This window comes from Marmota marmota, unplaced genomic scaffold, assembly GCF_001458135.2.
Source record: "Marmota marmota marmota unplaced genomic scaffold, marMar, whole genome shotgun sequence".
Classification (NCBI taxonomy): Eukaryota; Metazoa; Chordata; class Mammalia; order Rodentia; family Sciuridae; genus Marmota; species Marmota marmota.
This window is the reverse complement of record NW_026000093.1, coordinates 8893987-8909729: the sequence shown is the minus strand read 5'-3', so window position 1 is coordinate 8909729 and position 15743 is coordinate 8893987.

Genomic DNA, 15743 nt, shown 5'->3' with positions numbered 1-15743 from the left:
GGGAAGGAAGGAAGAATTAATTAGTTAGTTAATTAATTAATCAAGGAAGGAATACCTCATTAATCTAGGTGACAATGACTAGGTGCCAGTACGCTGCAGAGGGGAGCGGTGACCAGTGCAGGAAGACAGACTGAATTTGCAAAGAATATTTGGCATGGGGAATAGGGGAACAGAGGGTCGTTCTGAACTAGAGCAACTGAGATACAGCACAGCCAGACAATGACAAGGAGCACAATACACACGGAGGGTGCTCCGTGCTTCTCAGCAGAGCCAAGGCAGGATGCCATCTTGGAGAGGCTGCAGGAGGCTCTCTGCTGGGCCTTTCTGTGGCAGGAGCCCAGGAATTCACAGTAAGTGTTAGCTCACTGATCTGGTGTGCGCCTCCATGAAGTCTAGAGGTTGCCTGATAGGATGGACTGAAGCAGGCTTAGAGGGGATGACCCCAGGGACTCAGGTCGGGCATATAGAGAAGGGTGCTGCTCGCTTTCCCTTGGGGTTTGACAGCCTATAAGGTTAGCCAGAGAGATCTCAGAAGCTGGAGAGTCAGGCACATTTGTGCTTAGGGTCTGATCCTGGGAAGATGGTATATCCAGGCTGTGGAGTTTGTGAAAAGAACAGAGAATTGGATACTTTGCCCCAAGAATGGCGTTTCTGGGGAACTCCCTGCCCCATCCCCAGATCTAGATGTCCAACAGGGATCAGCATCTTCTCTGCAATAGGGTGGGTGGAGCGATTCTCTCTAGAGCAGATGCCTCACAACAAAGTCTGACCAGTTGATCAGAACTAAATGCCAGATACTGAGGTTCACATTAAAAACCCCATAAGCTCCACTGTGAGAGTACATCTACCATGGACAAAATTCCAATTGTCACTACTCTCCATTATGTCTTAAATAAACTGGCAAAAAAGGAAGCTGAGAGCCATTACAACCAGCTTAGTAAACAACTCAAACAGGACAGGTGTAACAACCCTCAGTCCCTGCTCTCTTTAAGGCATACATAGCCAAAGAAGAAACAGGAAAAAACAGCATGGCAAAGGCAGTGAACATCCATTCTTGTCAAGTTTTGACCACCCCAGCAGAGGTAACCCTGTCATGCTTCACTAAGATGTGTTTTTCTTCTTTTCTCCTTTTTCCATTGAGTGCGTATGAATGTGTGGATGGGTAGATGTGGATGTCCTGGCTGTGTTTGTTCATTGGAGTGTTTCTTCTTCATTTTTCTCTCTTCTTTTAATCACTTTTTTTCACTTTTTATTTTTCTTCCCTCAACCCTTTGTTATTTCACCTTTTTTGATGTTACAGGGTTAAAGGTTTTTGTTTATGTGTTTTGGTTTGACTTTTGTTTGTTTGTTTGAGCTCTTGTTTTTGTTTCTCTTATTACTACTCCTCTCTTCCCCTTCAATAGCCAGATTCTAGTGTTCTCTCCTCCTCCTCCTCCTCCTCCTCCTCCTCCTCCTCCTCCTCCTCCTCCTCCTTCTTCCTGTTATTGATTTTATTTCTCTTAGTTGTTTTCTACTCCTCCTTCTTTATAGCCATCACTTGCTACCTTCCTCCTCCTGTACCTATGCTTGTCTTTTAAATATTTTAAGCCTTCTTTTACCTTCCTAGCCCATCTTCTTTCCTCTTAGTGAACTGTAATTTTACCACCTTTAAGAACAACATAGTTAGTATGAATACCACCCCCCTACTATTCATGTTGTCGTGGTTATCAGTACTGGGAAGAGCACAGTTGACATCTGTGGTTCAGTTAAATTCTAGATCTAGTTCATACTATTGGTAAATGCTAACTCTGCCATTTTTTTTTAGAATAAAGTTATAATTCAAAACTCTTTATCCAAGTTACCATTTAAACAGGATTCTTATTCAGAAATCTTATGTTCTGCTCACTTTCTTCAACAAACCTGGTGTCCTCTAATGATCTACCTCATGTGAGACATATTCCATACCAACACTGACTGGATTCCAAGGACAACTCCACTGCTACCCTGGACAAACTCATGTATCTCCTCTCCCTTTCTACGAAAACAAGGAAAACTCGGGTTAACAGTTGAGGGCATGATGCTGGGAAAGTAGAGGCTAAGATCTGAATGGATCACCCAGAGGGTAAGTTCTTTCTGTATCCCATCACCAGCAGATGTACTTGAGTTCAAATGATAAAACTTAGGCTTGAAGGGATATCAGCTTCCAAGAGCAGTCAGTATATCCTTCTTTGCATAAATATAAAGGAAAAGCCAAGGAAGACTTGGCATGTACCTGTCAGCTCTAAGAATCATCTATTCTCTGACTTCATCTGAGTCATAAACTTCTCTAAAAAGAGAATTTTTGCTCTTCTGAAGAAAAATTGTTCTTTATCCTAATGCTGAATCAGAGATAAGAATAGTTTCTTCACATGGAGTTCCAGAATTTGGGACTTGTAGGATCAACTGAAATTTCCTAACATCTCATATTTGTAAGGTTTCTCTTCCAGTACTGTGCCATTGATTCCTGAATACAATTCTGAAATGCTGCTCTTCATGACTTTCCTCTATAATGCTGTGGTCAGTGTCATCAGGAATACTGTCCAGCTTCCTCATCCTCTTCATCCAAGATTCCCTACGTCAGGATTAAGTTAGAGGGTTTCCAACACAGGAGATACACTCTCTTTGACCCTGCCATTCTTCTTTTTGTGGTAATTAAGGGAATACATGCTATAGTAGGCACAGGACATTTATTCTAATACTGTATGTTGTTCAAGTTGTTGCTACTTTTATTTTCTCTTGTGGGTTTGTTGCTATTTCTTGTTTTGCCTTTTTCTGTGAGGGACTGGGAAGCAACTGATACATTAAAAATTCACAGCATGGAAATGACATGATGAACTGCACTCACAATTCAGAGTGACAGTACAGTTTCCTCTACACACAAACTAACCCCACTGAAGCTTTAATAATACATTAATACAGAGAATAGGAGAGACAAAAACGCCAAACCAAGGACTAGGCCCCAGGTAGAAATGGCTAAAGAGGGACATTATATCCCACTCTTGGATGTTGACTTCTATAACAAAATCACAGAAAGCTTTCAAAAAGAAGGCTCAGAAAAAAACCCACAGTGTTAAAGCAACTCATAACGTTTACTAATTCAATGATTCTACAGTGGAAAACGGAGAGACATTGGCAGTAGAAACCCAACACTTGGATTACACTGAGCATCTGTTTTGAAGCTAAGAGATATCAACAACATAGGACTTATTACCAAAGAAACAATTACATTCCAAAAGAGATTCTCACGAAAGAGAAAAAAAGACTCCATCTCAATAGAAGAACAAGTCCAAGATCTCTAAAATTATGAGGAAACAGGCAAATAAGTCTTCCCTTCAAAACTACAATACCTACCCCAAAGGAGCATTCAGATATGAAAGGGGATAGAATTCCAGAGAAAGACTTTAAATTTTTATTATTTAAATGGTTAATGATTTCAAAGAAGATATGATAAATTATTTGAGGAATGAACTGAGAGAGCAATCAGGAGATGAAAAACCATTTCAATAAAGAAATAGAGGTCCTGAAAAGAAACCAATCAGAACTCCTAGAAATGAGAAAAAAATTAATCAAATAAAAATGTACTTGAATGTTCACCAACAGACTGGCTTACATAAAAAGTAGAACCTCCAGCCTCAAAGACATGATATTTGAGCTGAAACACTCAATAGACGATAAAGGGAGAAAGGTAACAGACCATGATCAGAATGTACATGAATTCTGGCCCAATATTGATGCCAAACCTAAGAGTCACTGGGATAGAAAAGTGCATATAAATACAAGTAATTACGAACATTTTCAGTAAAATAATAGCAAAAAAAATTCCAAGTATTAGGAATGAAATGAATATTCACATACACGATTCATATAGAACCTCAAATAGACAAGATCAAGTCTCCTCATAATTGAAATGTCTAACAAAGAGAGTAAGAATAAAATGTTAAAACCCACAAGAGAAAAACATCAGATCACATTTAGAAGAAGATCAATCACTCTCACTTCAGATCTCTCAACTCAGACTCTGAAAGCCAGGCTCTCAAAAACAAACAAACAAAAATTGCTAGTCAAGGTTGCTATACACAGTAAAGTTATTATTCAGATCTAAGAAGAAATAAAAATCTCCCCCAATAAAAATAAACTAAAAGACTTCATGACCAATAGACCGACACTACAAAAAATGCTTAAAGAAAGAATACACAAAGGGAGACTTCAAAACAAACTTCAGAGTTTCAAAAATTAAGAACTAATTAAATCTATGAAACAAATGAAAATGACTGGAAATAATAAACACTCTCCATAATAACTCTGAATTTAAATGTTCTCAACTCTCCAATTAAAAGACATACACTTGGTAGAATGGATTAAGAAACAAGACCCAACCATATGCTGTTTGCAAGTGACTCATCTTATAGGAAATCATATCAAAAGGATGAAAAAGATATTCCATGCAAATAGAGTGTGAAAACAAGAAAGAGTCAATATTATCATATCTGACAAAACATACTATAAGCAAAAATTAAACAGAATAGACAAAAAAGGCTACTACATACTTTTAAAGGGAACAATTCAACAAGCAGATATAACAATATTATATGTTTATATCCCAAACATCAGCATACCTGATTACATAAAACAAATACTTCATGAACTTAAGTCCCAGGTAAACCCCAATACAATAATACTTGCTGATTTCAACACATCCCTTTCCAAAAGAGACAGGTCATCCAGACATAATATCAATAGAGATATTTGTCACCAAAACAATGTTGAAAATCAAATAGACCTAATACATTTATGGAGTATTTCATACAACAAGAGCTGAATATACATTCTTCTTGGCACCTTTACCAAAATTGACTATATTTTAGGAAACAAGGTAAGTTTAGCAAATAAAATATAATTGATATTATCCCATGATCTTATCAGGTCATAATGAATTAAAATTGGAAATCCACAGCAAGAAAACTTTTAAAACCCACATAAGCACATGGAGATTGAATAATGCTCTTTTAAATGAGAAAGGAATCATAGAAGAAATGAGAGGAAAAATTAAAATATTTCTAGAATCATATCAATTCTGGGACACTATGAAGATGGCACTATAGGAAATCTTATAGCATTAAGTGTCCATGTTTAAGAAAAAAAATCCCAAATAAAAAAATCTAATTCTACATCTCAAGGCCCTGGATAATCAGGAACAAACTAATTCCCAAGCTAATAGAAGATAAGAAATTAAGATCAGGGCTGAAATTAATGACAAATTTTTAAAAAATAGTGCAAAAATCAGGACAACAAAGAGTTGGTTCTTTGAAAAGATAAACAAGATTGATAAACCCATAGCCAAACAATCAAAAGAATGAGAAAGAATACCCAATCAACAAAACTAGAGATGACAAAAGAGATATCACCACAGATATTTCTATAATCCAGAGGATCATTAGAAACTATTTGGAAAACATATATTCCAATAAGCTAGAAAATATAGACCAATTTCCAGGCACATATGACCTATAAACAGTGAATCAAGAGAACACAGACAATTTAAACAGATCAATATCAAGCAATGAGATCAAAGCAGTAATAAAAAAAAGCCTTCCAACAAAGAAAATCCCAGGACCAGATGATCTCTTAACTCAGTTCCACCATACCTTTAAAGCAGAGTTAACACCAATCCTCCTCAAATTATTCCATGAAATAGAAAGGGAAGGAACTCCCACAAACTCTTTTATAAAGCTGTATCACCCAGGTATCCAAACTAGATAAATACACATCAAGAAAAGAAAACTTCAGATCATCATCTCTGATTAACATCAATGGAAAAATCTATAATAAAATATTAACTTCACTCAAAGCACATTAAGATTGCACACCATGATCAAGTTAGATTCATCCTATGGATGCAAGGTTGGTTCAATATATGTAAATCAATAAATATAATTCATTACATAAGTAGAATAAAGGACAAAAATCTGCATCATCTCAATGGATGCAGAAAAGGCCTTTGACGAAATTTGCACCCATTCATGTTAAAAATATTGGAGAACTTAAGAGATGAAGGTACTTTTGTCAACATCTTAAAGGATATATAGGACAAAACCACAACCAACATCATTCTGAATGGAGAAAAATTCAAAGCATTTCCTCTAAAATCTGGAACAAGCTAGGATATTCACTCTCATCACACCTATTCAGTAGTTTTTGAAACTCCAGCCAAAACAACCAGTAAAGAGAAGTAAATTAAAGGGACAAAATAGGGGAAAAAAAGCAGTCAAATTATTTGTTTGCTGATGACATGATTCTATACATACAGGAACCCCCCCAACAACAACAACAAAAAAAAAACTGCAACAAAAGACTTCAAAATCTTATCAATAAATTCAGCACAGTAGCAGGGTACAAAATCAATACCTTTCTTGTACTCCAATAAGTAATTTGACAAGAAAGAAATCGAGAAAACTACTTCATCCACAATAACCACAAAAACATATGTAGTCATAAATGTAAGGAGGTAAAAGACCTCTGCATTGAAAATTATAAAACACTGAAGAAAGAAATTGAAAAAAAAAATCTTAGAAGGTTGGAAGATATACCATGTCCATAGATATATAAAAATAATATCATCAATTGAACTCAGGGGTGCTCAACCACTAAGCCACATCCCCAGCCCTATTTTTTTTATTTTATTTAGAGACAGAGTCTCACTGAGTTGCTTAGCACCTCATTTTTCTGGGGGCCAAGGCTGGCTTTGAACTCTCCATGCTCCTGTCTCACTCAGCCTCCCAAGCCACTGTGACTACAGGCATACACCACTACGCCCAGCACTTATATGAGTTCTTGATCATAGATGTTATGTGTATCTTTTATCTCATATAAATATTTATTGCAAACATCTTTTCCTATTGTGTAACATACATTTTAACTTACAGACATTATACATTTTATTATAGAATAATTTAACAAAATTTTCTTTCATGGCTGATGTTATTTGTGTCCAGTTTTTAAAATCTTAACTTATCCCAAGGACATGGAGATATTCTATAAATTCTTCTAAAACAAATTATATTCCATCATTTTATAATTATGTCAAAATGAATTCTATTATCATGTATAACTAAACAGAATCAATAAAAAATTTAAAAATAAAAAATTTTTAAAAATAATATCATCAAAATGATCATATTACCAAAAACAATCTACAGATTCAATGTAATCCACATCAAAATACCAATACATTCTTCACAGAACTAGGAAAAAAAACAGTCCTGACATTTATATAGAAGAATAAAAAACCAAAGCAATCCTGAACAACGAGAGTGATGCTAGAGGCATCAAAATAACCTGATCTCAAATAATACTACAGAGCTTCTGTAACAGCATGGTGTTGGCATGAAAACAGATGTGAAGACCAATGGAACAGACTAGAAGACACAGAGACAACTCCACATAAATACAGTCATCTGATCCTTGACAAAGGTGCCAAAAGCATATGTTCAAGAAAATATAGCTTTTTAAATAAATGGTGCTCAGAAACTGGATATCCACATGTAGAAGAATGAAACTAGGCCCATACCTCATACCCTGCACAAAAATCAACTCTAAATATGACTACAGGCATGCACGGCTACAAATTGGACCAGAAACATACCTAAGAATTGGACCAGAAACAGTGAAACTGCTAGAAGAATACATATGAGCAACAATTCAACACATTGGCACAGGCATTGGCTTCCTTAACAAGATTCCCAAAGCTCAAGAAATAAAAACAAGAATCAATGAGTGGGATAACATTAAATTAAAAACCTCCTGTACAACAAGATACAAAAAGATGAACAAAGAGCCTATAGAACAGGAGAAAAATCTTTGCTAGCTACTCTTCTGGCAGGGTATATAAAGAACTCAAACACACACACACACACACACACACACACACACACACACCAAAAATCTAAGAACCCACCCAAAAAAATGGGTGAAAACTCTAAGGAGACATTTCTTAAAAGAAGAAAATCAAATAACCAATACATAAAAAATGTTCAACATCCTTTGCAATCAGGGAGATAAAAATCAAAAGTACAGTGATATTTCATCTCACCCCAGTTAGAATGACAATCATCAAGAATACAAATAATGATAATTGCTGGTGAGGATGTAGGAGAAGGGTATAATTCCAGATTGTCAGTGGACTTAAAATTAGTACAACCACTTTGGAAAACTGTATAGAGATTCCTCAAAAAACTGGGAAGGAAACAACCCTACGATCCAGCTATTACACTCCTTGGTAATAATCTGAAGAACTAAAATCAGCCTACCATAGTGATGCATGCATACCAATGTATATAGCATCACAATACATAATAACTAGATTATGGAACCAACCTAAGTGCCCATCAATAAATGAATGAATAAAGAAAATGTTCTATACATACAAAATAGAGTTCTACTCAGCCATAAAGAAAAATGAAATAATGTATTTGCTAGTAAATGGATGGGTGCTGGAGGCAAAAATGTTTCCACACATAGTAAGAGTGCAAAACAAGAGATTCTATTTTTATAAATCTAGTAAGAATTTTAACAGCCTTATTGGTATATAACAGATATAATAAACTGCATATATTTAATATAGACATTTTGACAATTTTGGAAATATATACATAATTGTGAAACTATAATCAAAATCAAAATAATAAACTTAATCATCTCCCTAAAAGATTTCTAGTACCCCTTTGTAATCCATTCTTTTTTTCCTCAACCCAGTCTTCCCTATCCACTCTTTCTGTTGCTAGATGTTAGTTCATATTTCATAGAACTTAATGTAAATGGAATCATTTAGAATTTACATTTTTTTCTTCTTTTTTTTAGTTGTAGGCAGACACAATACCTTTATTTTTATTTTATTTTATTTTTATGTGGTGCTGAGGATCGAACCCAGAGTCTCACATATGTTAGGCAAGTGCTCTAAGGCTAAGCCACAACAAAAGCCCCTAGAATTTACATTTTTATTTAGTTCCTTTCACTTCAAGTAATTGTTTTGATATTCATCTATGATCTTGTATAGATTAATAATTTATTTCTTTTTTAGGAATAGACTACATTTTATTTTACCATTCACCTGGTAATGAATTTTTTATTGTTTTAGATTAGAGTTCATGAAAATAAAGCTGTCATGGACATTCCCTTACAAGTTTTGGACCAACATATACTTTTTTTGGTGGGAGCGAGTATTGGGGATTGAACTCAGGGGCACTTGGCCACTGAGCCACATCCACAGCCCTATTTTGTATTTGATTTAGAGACAGGGTCTCACTGAGTTGTTTAGCGCCTCACTTTTGCTGAGGCTGGGTTTGAACTCATCATCCTCCTGCCTCAACCTCCCCAGCCGCTGGGATTACAGGCATGCGCCAGGGAACCTGGCTCCAACATGTCTTTTATTGTTCTTAAATCAATACTTAGGAGTAGAGTGACAAGGTGACATGGAAGATGTTTGTTCAACTTTTGAAAAGAACTCTTACAACTCTTTTGCAAATGCCTCCAAAGTGAAAACAGTATTTTTACATCTTTTTAGTCTTAATAGTTTATTTTGTACATTTGTTTTGGGTTTTTCCCATGGGCCATGATGTCATCTTTGAACAAAGATATTTTGGCGTCTCATTTTCAAATCTGTATATACATTACTTCATTTTCTTGCTTTATTGTACAGACTAGAACACATCTCCCCCACACCAAAAAAAAAAAAAAGAGAATAATGAAAGCAGACATTCTTACCTTATTTCACATTTTAGAGAAGAGATGTTTAGCATTATGATGTTGGCTATACGTTTCTCATAGTTGCACTCCACCACATTGAGAAAGTTTCCTTTTAAATTTGCCATGAGCTTTTAAGAGGGATGTGCATATTGTCTTATCAATGTTGACTGTCTAATGAGACTATAATATAGTCCTTTTTTATTCTGTTAATGTGATGAATAACATTGATTTTCTTATGTTAAACTATTCTTTCAATCCTGGAATAAAATCCACTAAACCATAATGAATTATATTTTTCTAAATATTGATGGGTCCAATTTGCCAAGAGTGGGGTGTTGACTCCCTAGCTGTAATTGTGAATTTATATAATTCTTCATGTAGTTCTATTGGGATTTACATTATTTACTTTTAAAGTTATGTTACTAAGCATTTGTAAGCATTTAGGATTGCTATATCCTGTTGATTAATTAACCCCTTTACTTTTAAGAAACGACCCTCTTCATTGCTTGCTCTAACATCTACTTTGTCTGATATTATAACTCTTAAATTAAATTCCATAGAATGGCATACCTTTTCCCACTATTTTGTTTTCTGGTTTGTGTCTTTTTAAGTGAGTTTGTGTCAAATTAAATTGAGTTTTGCATGTCATGGAAATTCATAAATATTTACACTAAGTATTGAGTAAAAGAGTACTAGAAAACATTTTGTAGTTTTATAAATACATTAATTGTGTACATACATATATATGTTAAATTCTACTGCAACTTTAGAAATAAACACATTTTTGTAATTTTGTGGAAGAAACTGTCTTAAGTATCATTGACAGAATTAATGTAATTTATGGTTACTTTTTTGACTGTACTGAGAAATGTGAACTTTCAAAATGAACTTAAAATAGCAATAGTTGTTTTAAAGCAAGTCATGAATAGTGTTTTTGTCCTAACCCAGAAATGCAACAGAAAACAACTTGACAGGATAGTTTTTAGCAGAATTAATAAGTACCTGGCCCAAGTGTAACAGAGTATTGCATAAAGTCACAATATTGAGAAACAAAATTTAAGACTGCTGTAGAGTTTTGATAAGTAGGTAAATAAAATAAAATAAACTTCATTTAAACCCAAAATATAGTTGGGTTGTTTTTCTTCATCCAATGTGACAATCCCTACCTTCTAATTTAGAAGCCTAGATCATTACATTTAGTGCTGTTATTAATATAGATGAATTTACATTTTCATGTTTCTAGTTGATTTAGAGTTGTTTTGTCGGTACTTTATTCTTTTTTCTCTTTCCTGTCTGCTTTTTAATTAACTGGGTATTTTTAATTATTTTATTTTATTTCTCATGTGGGCTTGTTAGCTAATCTTTGTTTAATTTTTTTAATGACTGCTTTTGGGCTTAGAGTTTTTTTAACTTATCACAGTCTATCTTCAAGCAATATTTTATCTGTTCATGTGTAAGAATCTTACAACATAGTTTAACTACTTCTCTCTTGACCTGTGGGACACTTATTTTACATTTACATATAGCACAAACTCCACATAATACATTGCTATTCTTTCTTATTTTACATAATGAATTCTCTTTTAAAGAGGGTTAAAAAATAAGAAAGAAAATATGCTTATTTTCCTTAGTACTAATTCTTTTGTGTAGATTCAGATTTCCATCTAGTATCATTTCCTTTTTGTCTGAGGACTTTCTTTTAAGATTTTATGTTTCTTTCTAGAGATGGAGCTCAGTGGTAGAGTGCTTGCCCAGCAGGCATGAAACCCTGAAATCAATCCCCAGCCCTGCAGTGGGGGCGGGGCGGGGGGAGAAAAGATTTATATTTCTTGTATTGCAAATTTATCAGTAGTGACAAGCTTTTCCATCTTTTGTATTTCTGAAAAGTATTTATAATTTTGACTTTGTTTTGAAAAACATTTTAGCTGGGCATATGATTCTAGTTTGGTGGGATTTCTTTCTGTAACTGTAAAGATGCTGCTTCACTGTCCTTATGCCTACATACTTCTTCATACGTATGCTATCATTTCTGATCCTTGTAAGATGTGTTTTCTCTCTGGCTGCATTTAAATATTTTTCTCTATCACTGGTTTTAAGCAATGTGATCATGATGTATTTTTGTGTACTTGTCTTCGTATTTCTTATAATTGGGGTTTTTTGAGCTCCCTGAAACTGCGGGTTCAAAAAATATAGTTTTTACCATAATTAGACAAGCTTTGGCCAATGTATCTTCAAATATTTTATTTCATCCTTCTTCTTTCCTTTGGAGACTTCATACACATAGTTGAAGTGTCCCACACTTCACTGATACTCTACTGGTTTGTTTTTCAGGACTTAATCTCTGTATCAAATATTGTTAAGCACCTTACATGTGTCACCTCATTTTCTCAAGATAAACATACATTAGGTAATATTATTACACCTTTTAGGATACCAAAGGTTACATTACTTGCTCAGCATTCCATACTTGTTGGAATACTAATACTGTAACCTACATAGTTCACCAGTAGAGTTAGAAAATGTCTTAGCTATTGCAAAAGAAAGGACAGATGTCATCAGATGAGAGCTCTGGAAACAAACTACCATTCTTCTTTTTTGTTTGTTTGTTTGTTGGCTTCAGGAAATTCTGCCCAACACAACTCAGAAGCAAAATATTTCCCCAGTTATAATAATATTTTCCAACTCCTGTACTGCTCTTAAAATGTTCTGTGTATCTAATGCTGGTTAGTAGCATCTGTGAACTCCAAGCATTCCCTCATGCCAATTCTGGGGTTCAGCCCAGATCCCAGGCAGAGCTGACAGAATAACTGGAGCATGACTCAGTGCATGAACCAATCCACCAATTCAACTCTAGGCTTTTCGTCTATTCCATTAAAACTAGAAATTCAGTATTAAAATATATAGGACTTAGACCTTAAGGTGCACAGTCTACCCTCTCTTTTCTTGATATGTGTTTTGACATTCATCCGACTTTAGAATCTCAGAAAGGAATGCCAGTCTAAAGTAAGAAACTGTTAAGTGCTAAAAGAGACCTCAAAAATGCATAGTGAACCAGTAAAAATTAGCCACAGCATCTGCCAAACAAAAACTCATTAACATAATAGCTATGTTGAAAATATGCTTCCAGAAGAAGTGGAATCTAGGGGAAAAGGTAAAAGAAAAATTAAATAGAGGGAAAAAAATGAAAAAGTCCAAGTTTCCAGACTTTGATTTTCACAGGTGCACCCTGATTGGAAGTTCTCTTCCCACCAAGCCAGTGCAAGGACTGAATGAAAACCTATAACCCAGGGAAGGCCAGGAAGGCCCTCAACCAAGCGGAGGACTTGGGTAATGGTAATGTCAGTTTAACCAAACCAGACTGGCAGGTTGAACAGAGAATTAGTCAAGACACAGTTATTCCTGCTCATTTCATTAACAAATAGTTATTAGGCATTCTTCTAGGTTATGTCTACTTGAAAAGTTATTCAAACTGAAGGTGCTAAGTCACAAAACCAATGTCAAGCTTGTTCAGCAGATACTGGGGGGATGATGGCGGGGGGAAAGGATCAAAGCTGAGGATTGAAGCAAAGCAAAGCATACCTAGAAATCTGAAACTACAGTCTTAAAGTCAAGTGCACCTGAACTGATGGCCACACCTTGCCTTTCTTAAAGGGAGTGAGTTTTGTCATAGGCATATGACTATGATAAAGTCTTCTGATAAATAACTTCTATGCTCAGTATTTTCCATTTGCAATGATGTGAATATAGTTTATCCCCTCTGAAATTCATACTGAAATTTAATTCTCATTATAAGATACTGAGGTGAGAAGTAATTAAGGCTCTGTCCTCACAAGTGAACTAATCTATTCATGCAATTCATGGATTAATTAACTAGTAGGTTAATGGATTATCTTAACCCAGTTTGGCTAGGTTTCTCATGTTCCTCGTCTCTTGCCATGTGATGCCCTGCACTGTCTCAGGACTGTGCCCTCAAGGCAACCATCACTAGATGTGACCTCTCAGCCATAGATCAGAGCTGATAGCCAAAATAAACCACTGTATTGGTCAGTTTTCCATTACTGTGACAAAATACTTGAGATAATAAATGTATAAGAAAGAAAGGTTTATTTTGGCTCACAATTTTGAGGGTTTCATTCTGTGGTCAGTTGGAAACATTACTTTTGGGACTGTGGCAAGGCACTATATTATGACAGGAACACATGGCAGATGAAGCTGCTCACCTCATGGCAGTCGGGAAGCAAAGAGAGAAAGAGAAAGGGACTGAAGTCCCACTATTCCCTTCAAGGCCATGCCCCAGTGATCTAACTTCCTCCCACTATGCCCCATCTCTTAAAGGTTCCACCCCTCCTAACATCCCCACAGATTGGTGACCAATCCTTTAATATGTGGATCCTTGGGAAACACTAATGCAAACCAGAGCAACCTCTTTTCTTTATAACTGACTCAGTCTGCAGAACTGTTATTAGCAACAGAAACAGACTAAGACATCATTGTCTTCTCCATCTCGTGTTCCATGTTCTCCTCTGGTTCTGTCCCCTGCCCCTGCAAGAAACTACCTAAGTGTACTACATCACTGCGCTCCATTGCTCCCTGGCTCCCTGCTGGGTTTGACTGAGCAGAAGCACCAGAAAGTTAGAAAGTAAGTGGCAAGTGCTTCACACCTCCAGCGTCCTCCCTGAAAGGCTCCTCCACTGACAAATTTGGTCCCTGGGCTGAAAATGTAAGATTCTGGAGGGCAAAGCCTCTCCATGCTTTTGGTTTCTAATAACACCTTCTGTCTCTGTTCCCTTAGACAGAGGGGTAGCAGGGCAGTCTGCTCTCACCAGACCCAGTCTACCATCTTTCCTCACGTAGTGTGCTCTACCCCTTTTATTTAACTCTACTCAAATCATCTTAATGTGAATGCTTCTGCTTATGGTTGCTGAGACCTGCCATGCAATCATTAACAAAGGTAAACCTCTGAGGCTGGAAAAGATCACAGAGAAGCAGCACCCTCGATGAGAACAGCATCAGAGTCAAACCGGGTTATTCAGTAGGGTTGGCCACACTAGTCAGGAAACTAAAAACTTGTGACTAGTAAGATCACTGTGGGGTCAGAGGGATCACAATTTCGGAGGTTTTCAAATTCCTCAAACAACCCAGTGTTATGACCCTTTTAAAATACAGTGTGATTAGAAAGAACAAGTAAATCCACCTCTGAGTTAAGATGATCCATTAACCTACTAGTTGATTAATCCATTAATTGCATGAATAGATTAGTCCACTTCTGGTCATTTCTTCCATCCTTAGAATGAATCAGAGTAAGTTATAACAACATTCAAATCTGTCCACAGGGAGGAATAGTCACTTCCAGGTAAGGGATCACATTTGAAGAATGAAAATACACACATGGAAATTTTAGTGGACTATGTCCATGAATAGTAGCTTTCTAGTACCCAAAGCCCTTGTAATTGATCAGATATAAATTGTTATAGAATGTGACATTCTGCAAATCCCATTTCTCTTAAATGAATTTTGTTCTACTAAAGTTGTTTCCTCCGATCTGCATTATTTTTAATTTTATATATACAATAGTCCCCCCTCATCTGCATTTTTATATCCCAGGATTTCAGTTACCCACAGTCAACTACAGACAGAAAATAGTAATATTATTTGTCTTAACTCTTTCAAGATAGAGACAACATGCACATAATTTTTATTATAGTGTCTGGTTATAATTATTCTATTTTATTATTAACCATGGTCATTAGTTTCCTACTGTGACGAATTTTTCAATTAAACTTTATTATAATTCTGTATATACAGGAAAAGTATAGTACATATTGATTTGGCACTATCTGTGGTTTGATGCAACCACTGGAAAATATGATTAAAGCATAACCATTCAAAAAAATGTCAAGTAACCTCTAATAAGGGGCTTTCCACCTTAACCAATCAAATATTTTCATTGTCTTCTGTAAACATTATACAAAAGGTTTTTCTTC